A 15,509-nucleotide genomic window follows, 5' to 3' on the forward strand; every position below is an offset into this window, starting at 1 on the left:
CGCAAGAAACCTATGATTGTGGGTTAGAAATTATGTTTCTAGGTCTGTCAGCACCATACCTGTGCTCATTGGTTTCACCGAAGTAGTAAACGTCTTAGAGCTGCATCAGTTTGGGCTTTCCTCACACATTAAGCTGACACGCCGTGATATAACCGGAATACTGTTAAAAAGCGGTGTTAAACCCAACTCACTCATTCACTCACTCACTCACTCACTCCACCTTGAATCACCTCCATCACGGTCTTCATGCGTTGATGCGTTAGATTTCATGATATGTCAAATAACAAATTACTTTATGCAGGACCAAAGGAACGCATCAACATCAAATATTCTTCCACCTGAAAAGGTTTCTACTTGGCGAGTGTTCAGAGTATTTAGTGTGCTCGGATCTCTATGTGACTGGGATATTGCAACTTACTTTAACAGTCTCTTCTCAGTGAAAGTTAAATGAATGACCCTCACTACAGGTGTGAATGTTGAGTTGATGGTGTTGATGTTGATGATCTTAGGAAATATCTGCTACAAGCAGGGTCCATTATATATGATTAATTATGACTACTCCCAGTTTTCGCAGCACATTCCTGCTCCCAAGACTTTCTAGATTGACGGTATATGTGAATGTGTTTCGTCAGCTGAAAAAAACACGCTGACATATGATGGTACTAGTCAAAATAAGTAGCTGCACTGGATATCATTTTTGTCACTGTACTGATGCGTCAAATTTGGAAATATCCTCAACATGCTTTGAAACATTTGCTGAGACCTTGAATGCTGCTTAAGGGAAATTGACATTAGGAAAGTTGGACGTCATGAGGAGAGACTTTGTCACACAGAATCTTTATACATATGTCTAAAAATAAAACCATAGAGACCGTACATGACATAAGAAGTTTTATTTGACATTGGTAATTACAGGTAACGGTATAACTTTGACTCTTCAAAGCTATACATGCCATATAACAATGGAATGAAAATGAATAATATACTGAAATTTTAACATGTGTATTTGAAGCTAAAACATGTTTATAGTAAAATATTAAAAGGAAATACAAGGAAATCACAAGGATATTCATAAAATATTTACAAGTAGAACGTTTGTACATTCGGAAGAAGCCTGCAGAAATCTCAGATTTTCGAAAAAAATTTGGCAGATGAAGATCCTGGTGGCCTCAAAAGTATAATGTTGATACCCGGGGAGTCTCCGCCATCAGATGGAATAGGTCGGCGTCTTCGGGGTTATCAAATGTAGGTCACTGGTCTCTTTTTAGCTGCTCCAAATTGGTCACCTTGGGGAGGGAACTGGCTTTATCATCATACCATCATTCAATATATCTTTTATGAATAACAAGGAAACAGAACAACTACTACATGCAAACAAAGATTTAAAGTTAAACATCACGAAACAAATCTAGGACGATTAGTATTTTACTTATGTACTAGTTATTGTGTGTACGCTGTTTATGCTGTTTGTTAGTTTGATGTTTAACGGCGACTTGTAAATAATTGAATCAGGAGCGGATCAGATAAGGCAGTAATTGTTATTATCAGTAAACTTGTCTGACTACCTGATCAACTGAGTTGCCTCTTATAGCCATTAGCTGTATGGGACCTGTTCCAATCCAGAATCCCCATGGGGATCACATTTAATTATTCACTTTGCCTAGATTTAAGTATAAGAGTATAAACAAACAGGATATCATTGAGTATGAGAGAGTACGTAACCTATGCATGCAGCATTGGTGTAAAATAAATAACCACAACCAACATAAAATATAGTCAGTATGTTCCCCTGTGATATCGAAGATGTAAGGACGAAGAAATCCCTTTCTGGGCAAGGAGGAAACAGACTTGGAAACGATCTCACATGATTTTTATTGAGCCTCTTATCCCATGGATGTTGGAATATGTAGATTTGGGTCTCCAACAATATCAGTAGTTCATAATTATGAAGATTTCATCCAACAGTGAAAATGATATAACCCAGCCGTACGTGTTGAACATTTGTTTGACAATTGATCAATACATATTCACAATGACAATCCCTTTTGTGTATGAGGAATGTCTTAATACTATTTAGTCATTATTTACATGCGTCTGAAGAGGCACACATAAGCTTCACTCATGCTACCATACATACTGTTGTGTTATATTTGTGGGTCTGTTACACATTCACATTTTTCTTTTACAATCTTTGTAGCCTCTTGTTGTGGACCATAAAGATGCCAGCATTAAGCTGGCCATTTGACACACGATCTTTGTTTAAAAGCAACAAATGCCCACATTGAAGTGATTTCAAATAGTGTTAGCAACATCATATAAAGTAAAATATCATTTGTATCCACAATTAATATTCATTTCACATTTTCTTATTTGTCATCCAACATTGTAATTCATCTTGAGATAGCGGACATACGTTTGAGCTCACGTAGATATTCTGTGTTACATTTCTCATATACATGATGTATTTATCAATGCTTTGCTCTGTTGTACATCTAACTGAGTCTTGCAAATCGCAAAGCCCCTTTGTGTGTACGCAACAACGCGCTGTTGTTCGTTTGAATGACGCCATTGAAAATGATTATTTGCTTATTCATAAATCCCCATCAACCCGCCTTTTTCAGATACCTTTGTTAAGCTCTGCAGCCATTGAAATGTGCGTGGACGATGTAGTTGGCTTTGGATACGTTGCCACCACTGGTTTGTCAAAAGATCTAGTGAGTGACAATTGGTTCTGTGTCACATGTAAATCATTTCAGTCAAATCAAAAGTGACAATTGTGGAGATTTGTGAGCCACTCATCTTATGCCGTGAACCAAGCAATGAACATGTCCGTGGGTAGGATAATTAAATCAGTGCCACCTGGTGAACCAACCAGGTATATAAATGATTATCGAGCCAGTTTGATTTTGTGGCCATATGAGATGAGGTGAAATGGGGTTCGACGTCGCGTCCAACATTGTTGCACTCATATAGCGACGTACATGCACGTGAATGTGGCTGTTTGTACTAGTCCGGACTCATGCCGACTTTGTTGTGTAAAAGTTCACTACTGGTACTGTCCACTGTACAGCTGTAACAATTATGTCACAGAAAGAAGTCATGAATCTGGTTTGCCATCACAACACAATTTTAGTTGAGGGTTATTCACATCTAGCTGCAGATGTATTAATTAGATCATAGTCTCGGATGTGGAGGTGGGACGTCTCATACAACCATCTAGCACTAATACATTGTGAATTTGTATTCAAAGATAATTTCAGTACACCAATAGTGTGCATGTTTGTAACTTGAAATAAATGACACATGTATGAGCCTCGCTGTGACTTGCTACCCATACAGCGTCGGACTGTCTGGGCCCCACCGGTATCTACATGTCTGTCTTCGACTGCAGACATTTGAAAGAATCTCAACATAAATAATTTCAAAGGCTTGACCAAATACGTCATTTGGGGTACAGTGTGCACATAAAAATACCAAATGTCGGAAAGACACATTGAGGTAATACCATACTGGCTATGATGAAATATACATGGCTCAGTTACATACATATACACACATGATAAATACTGGACTGAGTCCATTAAAGTACACACCATATACTTAGTACCCAGTGTCGATCGTGTTGGTGCCAGTATGGTGGTTTCTATATAAGTGCAGGACCAGCATCATGGTAGCTGTGGTGGGATCTCTATGGGATAGACGGGTGCACTGCTTGGCCCTGTGATTTGGTTTTAAAGTGAGTGAGTTGGGTTTAACACCCCTTTTAACAGTATACCAGTTATATCATGGCGTGTCAGCTTAATGTGGGAGGAAAGGCTGAAGTGATGCAGATCTCAGATGTTAACCACTTCGGCGAAACCCACGAGCACGGGTATGGTGCTGACAATCCAAGAAACATAATCGGGGCGAACCGGGATTCGCACCCACAATCATAGGTTTGTGGCGTGCCCAAGGAACGCAACTCTGCACAGCGAATTGTGGCGCCCTTGACGACTGGGCCAACCGTGACCCTTGGCTTTAAATGGTACCATGCAATGGTGATGATCATTAATACTGAGATAAGCATGTTTATGTCTTGGCAATTGAGTGATTTAAAGTCATATACAGGGCTACATGGTAATTAGCCTTTGGATGAAAGGATGTCCTGAATCGGTCTCTATGATCGCATTTCCTGACAATGAATTTCCGCAAAACGACTCTTTCGAGGAGAATGCTTTCCTGATACAATGTACCTTCCAATTTTTTTAAGCCTTTCCCGGTAGAAACACAATGCAATTATACCAAGTGCAATTAGACAACAGAGCAGCGGTAGTCCAATAGCAAGACCTAAGGTGAGGTCGGATGGTGATGACTCTGTCGTTGTTGGACTTGTGGCTGTTGACGACCTCTCAGATACTGTTGGTGAGCTTGGTGACGTGTTACTGCTTCCTTAAATAGAAAAGAAATGCTAATTTATTTGGGAGAAAAAAATCGTAATTCGTTCTCGTCCTCCACTCAAGTGAAGTACGACAATGACACAACTGGAATTTGTCAATGTCAATTTTTGGATTACCCACAATAAATGTCAACAAAATAACCACTTCAACCATAACGATATATGTTTGATCTGAAGGAATTAAATCAAGATATTTGAACTAAAGGAGTGGTCTGAAGATAGTTATGTTTGTTTGTGGAGCTACATGCTGGTATGTAAATGATCCAATCAGGGCCAGAAAGTCCAGTGATTAACATTATGACCATCGATGTACGCAAATGAAAACAATAACATGCAATCCAACAAGTCACCGACTCGTGGGTTGTTGAGGACCTTTTCTAGTCTGGAATCGACAAGGGAACGGGTGAGGGTGGTAGTTACGTACCTGTCGACGTAGGGGATGTTGTTGGTGAAGGAGCAGCTGGAAGAGATGAACAGACACGTAATATTTGTACAAGACGTCATATGATTTTATGGATACAATTTTGTTCCAAAGGAGTGTTTACGCTTTACGCGAATTTTCGGGTAACCCTGAACAAATCTTAACAAAATAAACAACAACACCAACCTTAACAGAATATGTTTAATCTGATGAAATGGTCTGAAGACAGTTTTGTTTTTTTGTATGTTGCAATATTCGCGCTACATGCTGGTCTGTAAATGATCCAATCAGGGCCAGAAAGTCCAGTGATTAACATTATGACCATCGATGTACGCAAATGAAAACAATAGCATGAAATCCACCAAGTCACCGACTCGTGGGTTGTTGAGGACCTATTCTAGCCTGGAATCGACACTGGAACAGATGAGGATGGTAGTTACGTACCTGACGATGTGGGGGATGTTGTTGGTGAAGGAGCAGCTAGAAAGAGAACAGCAGACACGTACTATTTGTACAAGACGTCATGTGATTTTGTGGATATAATATTGTTTCAAAAGTGGCGTTCGTGATCGTTTAAAAAGTGTTTACTGCTGTAATGCTACCTCATTGCAAAATGTCAATTTTCGGGTTACCATGAACAAATCATACAAAAAACAATAGAAAAATCAAAATCAACCTTTACAGAAAATGTTTGAAGTGATGGAATGGCCTTAAGATAGTTTTGTTTGTTTGTATGTTGTCTAACGCACACTCAGCAATATTCGAAATACATGGTAGTCTATTAACAATCCAATCAGGTTCAGAAAGTCCAATAATTAACATTGTGAGCTTCGATCCACGGAAACTGGGAACAATAACTTGCAATCCACCAAGTCACCGACCCTGACCCGCCGATCCACAACGTCGCCTCTCACAACACGCGTGGATTGCTGATGACCTATCCTAGTCTGGAATCGACACGGGAACTGTTGAGAATGGTAGTTACGTACCTGACGATGTAGGGGATGTTGTTGATGAAGGAGCAGCTGGAAAAAGAACAAAAGACACGTACTATTTATATACCCACACGCAAAAGAAACGCAAGTGGTTTTAAGCAAATAGGTAACAAAAACGGAACCATAAATTGATACGAGTTTTAGCATGTAGTGAAGCCTGATGGTTTTATGAATATTCTTGGTTGCATTTTGGAAGCCCCGAGTAAAAACGCAACATAAAAAACGAATCGCCAAAACGCACCATTTCAATGAATATATTCATGCTCGACAGACCATGGGAACACATAATCGACACATTAGCCGGGACACCGTGATCCGACGTCTCCGTTCCAACAACCCCAGATGTCGCCGACCAGCACGTCGTCCTGTTATCCAACCACGTCATCGACAAGCACGACTTCAGTGGTCACAGGGTCATCACAACTGGCGTCATCGTGAGTGGAGGCGTGTCATCTTCTCTGATGAAAGTCGCATTTGTGTCTCCCATGCAGACGGAAGAGTCAGAATTTGGCGGCGTCGAGGTGGTCTTTTCACTGACAGAAACGTTGTGGAAAGGGATCCATGGGGTGGACCTAGCGTTATGATGTGGGCAGGGATTGGACTTAATGTGAGACTTGGACCCATGTGCTTTCTGAATGTTGGTCAAGGTCGGGGACACAGCGTCACTGCTCAGCGGTATATCGACCAAGTGACCAGACCCCACGTTGTTCCATTTTTTTGGCACAACATCAACAACACATTTTCCAGCAGGACAACGCTCGTCCCCATGTTGCCAGTGCTACCATGACCTTTCTGCAACAACACAACATCCGTGTTCTACCGTGGCCATCCCTTAGCCCTGATCTGAACCCCATCGAACTCTTGTGGGATGAGGTTCAAAGGAGTCTGCACAATGTGCGCCCAGTCCCTACAACTGCCGATGAACTACGCACGGCTGCTCTGGATGTGTGCAGGGCCTTCACAAATCGTCTGATCCACTCAATGGACAGGAGATGTGTGGCAGTGATCAATGCTAATGGTGGTCACACCAGGTATTGACTAACATTTTGGGTATTGACCCAAAACTGTGTAAGCCCTTAACATTTGAAAAAAACAATTATGTCATCTGCCTTTTAATCCATTAAACTGTCGTCAATATTTTTTTTGTCAATCTTGCCCTATTAGTATTTCTTGTCTTTTCTTTTGAAAATAAATAACATGTATACTGCCTACTCGACTTGCGTTTCTTTTGCGTGTGAGTATACAAGACGTCATGTGATTTTGTGGATTTAATTTAGTTTCAAAAGGGGAGTTCGCTCTTTTGAAAGGGTCGTTTAAAAAATGATTATTGCTGTAAAGCTACCTCAGTGCAAAATTTCAATTTTCGGGTTACCCTGAACAAATCTTAACAAAATAAACAACACTAACCTTAACAGAATAAGATTGAACTGATGGAATGGTCTGAAGATAATTTCGTTTGTGTGTATGTTGTTTAACGCCGCACTCAGCAATATTCGCGCTACATGCTGGTCTGTAAATAATCCAATTAGGGCCAGAAAGTCCAGTGATTAACATTATGAGCACCGATCTACGCAATTGAAAACAATAGCATGAAATTCACCATGTCGCCTCTCACAACACGCATGGGTTTTTGATGACCTATTCTAGTCTGGAATCGACAAGGGAACGGGTGAGGGTGGTAGTTACGTACCTGTCGACGTTAGGGGTGTTGTTGGTGAAGGAGCAGCTGGAAAGAGAACAACAGACACGTACTATTTGTACAATACGTCATGTGATTTTGTGAATACAATGTTGTTTCAAAAGGCGAGTTCGCTCTTTTTAATAGGTCGTTTATTGCTTTAAAGCTACTTCACTGCAAAATGTCAATTTTCGGGCTACCCTTAACAAATTTTAACAAAACAAACAACACCCACGAACCATAACAGTATATGTTTGGACTAAAGGAATGGTCTGAAGACAGTTTTGTTTGTTCGCCCAGCTCCATACTGGTCTGGAAATAATCCAATCTGGGCCAGAAAATCGAGTGATTAACATTAGGACCATCGATGTACGCAATTGCAAACAGTACATGAAATCCACCAAGTCACCGATTCGTGGGTTGTTGAGGAGCTATTCTAGCCTGGAATCGACACGGGAACGGTTGAGGATGATTGTTACGTACCTGTCGATGTGGGGGCTTTTGTTGGTGAAGGAGCAGCTAGAAAGAGAACAACAGACACGTAATATTTGTACAAGACGTCATGTGATTTTGTGGATACAATTTTGTTTCAAAAGGAATTCGCTCTTTCTAATAGGTCGTTTAAAAAGTGGTTATTGCTGTTAAGTCACCTACTACAAAATGTCATTTTTCGGTTTCCCTTGACATATATTTTTGTTTAGTTATCAGCCAAAGGAAAACAAATGCTAGATGTCCATTGTCAACCTTAACAGTATATATTTGAACTGGAGGAATACTGTGAGGATATCAGTATTAAAATAGATACCTACCGCTCAACTTGGAAACTCCATCGCACGTAAGTGATCTATTGCTGTTGTCACATCTAAACATAACACTGACATTTCCAAAACGATCAGATGAGACGTTGAAGAAGTGGTGCTGGACAGTGTCGGTGATGTTGTCTGTGGTCTGGTTCTGCACCAAGACGTCTGTGACGCTGCCAGTAGTGAGATCAAACCCAGCTTGTTGAGAACAGTAGTAGCCTCTGATGTCCACTGTCAGAGTGAGATTTGTACCTGGCTCCAGTACATCGGTGTCTGTATCACTGCTGATGTTACACTGTGGTGGATCTGGTCGGTAAACCATGTACATGTCAATGTCACTCTAATTTCTGGTGTTTAAAAGCGAAAAGTTTCATTCAGCAAAAAAGCATTAATGCATTTACAAGCACTTACAAATTGAGTGAGTGCTGCTTTTAACAATATTCCAGCTATATCGCGGCGTGTCAGCTTAAAGTGGGAGGAAAGCCCGAAGTGATGCAGGTCTAAGACGTTTACCACTATGGTGCTGACAAACCTAGAAACATAATCAGGGCGAACCAGGATTCGAACCCACAATCATAGGTTTCTGGTGTGCCCAAGGGACGCAACTCGGCGCCTTAGACGACTGAGCCAACCGTGCCCCCTTGAAAATTGAAAAGATCCAAAGTAATATATGGTTTTTTTCAATTTTCTCAGTGAATAAATTCTGATTTGAATTTACAACAACTCTAAAATTTAGGCTCACTTTTTAACAACCTCTTAACTCCACTACAGATCAGATCACTGCTCCTGACGTCACATTCAAACGACACCGTGACGTCACCAAAACGTGAAAGGAGAATATTGATAGTTTTGTTAATGACGTCAGACTGGACATCACTGACGTTGTGTTTCGTCGACAACGTCTCCATGACAGCACCAGTGGTAAGGTTAAAGCCAGTTTCCAGGGAACAGTAGTAGTCGTTGATGTACACTGTGACTGTCAGGTTTGTGCCGAGCTCAAGGGCGTCTGTGTCCACATCACTGCTGATGTTACATTCCGGAATTTCTGTTGACAGAAAATACTCAAAGTGTTGATGATTCCAAAAATGACATTATCAACTTGGCTTCACTAAAGTTACGATGGAAACATAACCAATTCAGGTGTTGTTTGGTTGGTTGGTTGTTTAACGCCGCACTCAGCAGTATTCCAGCTTTATGACGGCAGCCTGTAAATATTCGAGTCTGGACCAGACAATCCAGTGATTGAAATCATGAGCATCGATCCACGTAATTGGGTGTTGGTAGACAGTTACATGTATATATATATATTTACAATTTATATATTTGTCCGGCTGATAATTTTTACATATTAAAGCAATAATAATTAATGTAACTTGTCTAATATCCGAATGTCGACGCTAAGTATTTGTTTTCGCCTATCTCCTCACAACATTTTGATACGAATACCTGTATGTATTGTGGCGTTGTAATAATACATATTCATTGTGTGATTGCATAATATTATGTTTTATCCTGAATCGTCGCTATAGATAACATGCACAACAAAACGAAAACTTGGAATTGATGACGAAAAAAATTAATAATGAACGAGACAGAGGTCAAAAGTTTACTTGAAAAGTAATTGTTGGTTGTCCTTTTAAATTCGCATTTGTTGGAAGGCTTATCGATATAATCACCAAGGAACCGTTGATGATGGAATTTAACCATTCTTTTGACAATGTTGACTTCACCGGCGGGGATCACGGGAAATAATATAGGTCCCCAGCAACCTATGCTTGTCGTTAGAGGTGACTAAAAGGATCGCTTGGTCAGTGATTTGGTTGATGTATGTCGTCATCGAGCCTGGCCTCCCGATCCATTTAGTTGCCCCTTACGACAGTGACACTTACGACCAGCAAAAACGTGATCCTGGGAACTGTATTGTTACCAGGAATCTACACGGTTTATGGTTAGATCCGATGATCTATAATCTGTCGAAATGTTTTGTGTAAATACTCACTAGCTGCAGTGAGATGACACACGTCCACAGGGATGGCACCCACTACATTCGCATCCGCGATCTTCCATGTTCCAGCATCATTCACTCCGACACTGTGTATAGTGAGTGTAGAGTGTGTGTCGTTTATAGTTGCACTGTATCCAGCCACCGGGCTGCAGCTGGGGTTGCAGGTGACGACATACCGACCGTCAGTTGGTCGTACCCATATAAAGCCGGTAGAGTTGCCTATGTCACCAGTAATGTTGTATTCTGTATATAGTGTTGCCATTTCTCCTGGACACGGGGCTTGTGTAGAGAATACACCTACAGTAGCAAAGAAACACCGAACACTTAAAGTCTGATCTACTTCAGAAATTACCACAGTAACTGTTTTTAGTTGATGGAGGAGGAATTTAAGTAAAAACCGGTGCTCATATTGTGTAATTAGCTCCTTAAATGCACAATTCTTTTTTGATAAATTGTTATAAATAAATAAGTCAACAATAATAAGTTCACATCAACTGTAGACACCTCTTCGAAATCAGTAACATCATTCATTCTATTTTTAGCCAAAAGGAAACAGCATCCGCTTGTGGGCTTTACACATTTGCTTGGTTGCAAAATATTTCATATATAAATGTGGAGTGAAAGGCAAATCTAAATCATATGACTATGAAGGTTTATGACACATACTTAATCGTTACATTAAGTGAAAAAACTTAAATGATATATATTTAACCTGGCTACTTTTCAGAAAATAACATGGACATTTAAACTTACTTACCAAGGATGAAAGTCACAGTCAGAACCAGTAATACATGTACTTGGTTTTGTTTAACCATCATTTTCAACAAACTGGAAAGAAATACACAGCGAGATTGCTACATTTTTATCCACTCAGTCTAGTTGAGGACATTATTTGTCATATTTAACTTTTGGCGTTTTCAAAAATTAACTTTCATCATATCGTTTTTTGAAAGTTTGTGCTTTTATGAGAAGGGATGGTGGCATAGTGGGTAATGCGTTCGCTCGTCACACCGAAGGAGTGGGTTCAATTCCTTCATGAGTAAAATGTGTGAAGCCCATTTTTTGTGTCCCCCGCAGTGGTTTTGTAGTGACATTGCCAACAGCAGCGTAAAACAATCATCATTCACTTCATTATGCAAATAGTTTACGAACAAAAATGTCCTTGTTTCATCATTTTCAGTATATATGTATGGTAAAATATATGAAAACAATTGATAACTTACCGATTGTACTACTTGCTGTCGTAGAAATATCTGAAAGTAAATTACAAAAACATGAGAAGCAAATCATTTAAGAAATATGAAAAGTGACCTGTAAAATATTTCCCAAACCTTTTCAATGCAGCAATAATTGTATTGAAAAGGAGACTACGTATATAACGAACATTCTTACAACGAACTGACGTATATAACAAACTTATTTTTGGTCACGGACATTTGCTGTATAGATGCTTAAAATACGTTTGTAACGAACTACGGTTATAACGAACTAAAACTAGTGGTCCCTTTAAATTCGTTATAACCGTGGTTTACTGTACATGAACAATCAGGAACCAATCAGCTTCAGTAACGTACAGAGAGTGCAGCTTACATGGTACAAGAAGGGACATTTAACATTTGCCAGACAGAGTTTTAATTCCTCGTTTTATAATGTCCATCATCTTGAATCCTTGTGCACAGAAAAAGTATGAAATACATATTTTCTTTCTTGATGAGATCCATGTTGAGTTGATTTTAGCATTGCGTCAGCTTTGGAACCCATAAATAAATTGTACATATTTATGCTGTTTAATCCCAGTTTATTGTTTCACCCGGCATGTGAATACCTGACTCAACAGAACTATTCCTCACGAATCCGTCTGAGTGCATAACCTGTTTCACTCGCCTGGTCATTGATAAAAATAGCTCTGGCAGATTTATGTAATCGATGAAATCTCGGACCCTTGCCAGGAACATTCGGATGTCTTCTGATTCGTGTTTTAACATACAACACAGGGTCACGTTATCGCCACTTCATTATTCGATTCTAATGTTCACATAACTATTTACAGGTATATATATATATATATATTATATTACGGGAAGGTTTCTCGGCTGGATACTGCATCCGTTGGGCTAGCGTGAGGAAAAATATGCCAATATGAAAGGTCAAGTTGGCACTTCTTTTAGTGTTTTCAAACAAACATGGCGTCGCCTTTTTCCATCGCAAATCGAGTCACAATTAACCATCATGAAACTTATTGGAATAATAAGTATTGCTGTTAATGTTGATATTGATTGATATTAGTATCAGTGCCTATGAAAGAACATTCTACAAGTGCAGGGAACTTTGGAAACATAAAATGCCAAGCAATGTTAGCGATGACGCTTGCGGCACAAGGATTGGTGAGGCACAAATTAGCTGCTACTACACATAGATCATTTTACCATCAAACTCGTAAAACTAAAAAATAATGATGACGGGAGTCTGACAGGTGCCACCGATTTTGCGTATTTTGACCCGAGTTTTTATTACTACCCAGAAACAAATCGGTTATTTATATACTGAACCGCAAAAGAAACGCCACGCCAAGTAACATTGAATGAAAAGTTATCGTTTCAATATCTGGCTATTTTTTTGTCAAAGTTTCTAAAAATTAACATTACCTTGTCCGGAAAAATATAATTTGATGATAAACAAACAAAGCAGATCACAATAAAACTGATCGCCCAAACGCATCACGGCAACGGACGTGAGATCCGTGCAAATTGAAATGCATATGTGTTCCCCGATTTCTTGCCCTATTAACATCCACCCAGATCGGAAAACATTCATTTGTTATTGAATTGCTACCACGTGACAAGATTGACACGAAATAAGCGACACAAAGCCCTTGGACGATTGTAAGCTAGACAAACCGCCCGGCAAGTAGCCAATGCATTTCAAGTCCCCGTAAGGACCATATACATTCTCCAGCAACGGTACCAGACCACCAACACCAAAGATTACCGACCACGTAGTGGAAGACCAAGGGTGACCACCCGACGTCAGGATCGTCAGATTGTGCGGAAGCATCTTCAAGATCGCTTTGTTACTGCGGCGGAAACTGCTTGACAGACCATGGGGGCACACCAACGACACATTCGTTCGGACACGGTGCGTCGACGATTGACGAGCAGACATCTCCACGGGCCCGACCGAGGACCAATTCTGACACCATGTCATTACCGTAGCCATCTTCAGTGGGCAACACAGCACCAGAATTGGCGCCACCAGCAGTGGAGAAGAGTCCTCTTCTCAGACGAGAGCCGTCACTGTATCTCAACAGCAAATGACAGAGGGCCTCTGGTGACCCCGTGGGGAAGGTTATTCGGATGCTTGTGTTGTTGAGAGATACTCGTGGGGTGGTCCGAGCATCATGGTGTCGGGTGGAATTGGTCTTGCACAGAGGGTCGGCCCTGTGGTCTTCCACAACATCATTCCAGGGAGAGAGCAGCTCGGTACATTGATCAAGTCTTGAGAACACACGCCACATTTCATTTGGCACGTCGCCGCAACCACGAGTGTCAGCATGATAACGCCCATGCCCATGAGACTTCCTCCAGCAGAATGACATCAGAACCATGCAGTGATCTGCCCTCAGTCCCGATTTAAATCCCACTGAGCACCTGTGGGACGAGATTGAAAGACAGCTGAATGACGCCCGACCAAGGCCGACAACTGCATCTGAACTGGGTAACTCGTTCCTTAGATTGTGGGCTCAAGTGCCTGTGGCATTCATCAACCGCCTCATCCATTCCATGTATCGATGTTGCACGGAAGTCATCAATGTACATGGCGGACACACGAGATACTGACTTGTTATGGCATTTTCTCAGAGACTAGTGTTGTGCTTCACTTTACGAACATTTGACACTTCCATTTCAAACTTGATGATCAGTTTTGCCAGGTTTCATCTTTTCAATATGACTTGAAGTATGTTCAAAGCCTTTCGACAAATAAGGTTTCTCTGCCTATCCATGGGGACGTTTCTTATGCGGTTCAGTATATTATTAGCATCACAAAGTCTGAGCAGGAATTTTGCCTCGGCATTGAAGAGTCACGATAGTTTCAGCTTCTGAAGATGCTAGCTTCCTCACTACGGCTTCGATTTTTTTCATCTTTGTCCAATATTGTAAATCAATACGTTGAAATAAGATTAGGGTTTTAAAGTTAAAATTGTTTAATACGACCTTGAACGTATTTGATGTGTTTACCTCGTTACAGCACTTTCCTTTTATACAAACTATAACACTATAGCACTATAAATCTATAACACTATAACACAATAACACTGTAACACTATAACACTATGACACTATAACACTATAACACTATAACACTATAACACTATAACACTATGACACTATAACACTCGTTGTTCTCCACACCTCATCTCTGTACCCGTTCTAACACTCGTTGTTCTCCACACCGCTTCTCTGTACCCGTTCTGACACTCGTTGTTGTCCACACCTCTTCTCTGTACCCGTTCTAACACTCGTTGTGCTCCATACATCTTCTCTGTACCCGTTCTGACACTCGTTGTTCTCCATACCTCTTCTCTGTACCCGTTCTAACACTCGTTGTTCTCCATACCTCTTCTCTGTACCCGTTCTGACACTCGTTGTTCTCCATACCTCTTCTCTATACCCGTTCTAACACTCGTTGTTCACCATGCCTCTTCTCTGTACCCGTTCTAACACTCGTTGTTCTCCATACCTCTTCTCTGTACCCGTTCTGACACTCGTTGTTCTCCATACCTCTTCTCTATACCCGTTCTAACACTCGTTGTTCTCCATACCTCGTCTCTGTACCCGTTCTCAATACCCATTCTCCATACCCCTTCTCCATCCCCGTTGTTCATACCCATTCTTCATACCCCTTCTCCATACCCGTTCTCCCTCTATTCTCAATCCCCATTCTTCATACCCCTTCTCCATACCCGTTCTCCATCTCTATTCTCCATCCCCGTCCTTCATACCTCGTCTCTGTACCCGTTCTCCATACCCGTTCTTCATACCTCTCTATACCCGTTCTACATCCCGTTTGTCCATCCCTATTCTCAATCCCTGTTCTTCATACCTCTTCTCTGTATCCGTTCTGTATACCTGTTCTCCATACCAGTTTTTCATACTTCTATATACCCCTTCTCCA

General features: G+C 40.7%; 1 pseudogene; it reads right to left on the bottom strand.

Moving 5' to 3' along the window:
- Positions 1 to 933: 933 nt before the first annotated feature.
- Positions 934 to 12,058, bottom strand: LOC139472784 (uncharacterized; annotated as a pseudogene).
- Positions 12,059 to 15,509: the final 3,451 nt, after the last annotated feature.

Source organism: Haliotis cracherodii, unplaced genomic scaffold (assembly GCF_022045235.1).
Source record: "Haliotis cracherodii isolate W230 unplaced genomic scaffold, xgHalCrac1.p SCAF_25, whole genome shotgun sequence".
In the NCBI taxonomy this organism is placed as follows: domain Eukaryota; kingdom Metazoa; phylum Mollusca; class Gastropoda; order Lepetellida; family Haliotidae; genus Haliotis; species Haliotis cracherodii.